The following is a 672-nucleotide window of genomic DNA, read 5'->3' as shown; positions in this document are numbered from 1 at the left end:
AAAAAAAAAAAGAAATCCCTACTCATACAACTTAAAGCAAATCTTAAACACAGGCAACTCACCCTTGTTTAAAACATTTAACATTCTTTTAGGAAAGCAAAACACAGTAAATTATTAACAAAAAATTCACCATATTCAGCATGCAATCCCAAATTTTAGACATGAAAAGCAGCAATATATGACTTTCCCCAGGAGATAAAGTTCATTATAAAGTGAGAATTATTACAGAATTAGCAAAACCTTCAAAAATAATGCATGCCCTATAACAAATTATTTGGTAAAATCATTAATAGTGCAATGAGAGAAATGAAAAATTTAAAAATGACCAAATGGTACTTCTAGAGATGAAACTAAAATACTAAGGTTAGGTTGACACTCTTAACCTAAGTGTCCATCAACAGTGGAGTAGATAAGGAAAATTTTATACATATACACACAAAGGAATATGAGGGGTCTTCAAAAAGTTCACAGCAAATGTATATTATGAAAAAAAATTATGGAAAGATTTCAAGATTTTGGGCATTAAAATAAATTTACCCCAACTTGTTATACCATGTCTAAACAGGACCTAGTATTAGGCACTAAGGAGAACAAGATATTAGTTTGAAAAAACTGCCTTTCAGAACAACATGAATTCTGCTAAAATTGGAGCAATAACAAGAGTCTAATTGT

Source organism: Otolemur garnettii, unplaced genomic scaffold (assembly GCF_000181295.1).
Source record: "Otolemur garnettii isolate 467f Iridium unplaced genomic scaffold, OtoGar3 scaffold00247, whole genome shotgun sequence".
NCBI lineage: Eukaryota > Metazoa > Chordata > Mammalia > Primates > Galagidae > Otolemur > Otolemur garnettii.
The sequence above is the reverse complement of the archived record's forward strand: the minus strand, read 5'-3'. Positions refer to the sequence as shown.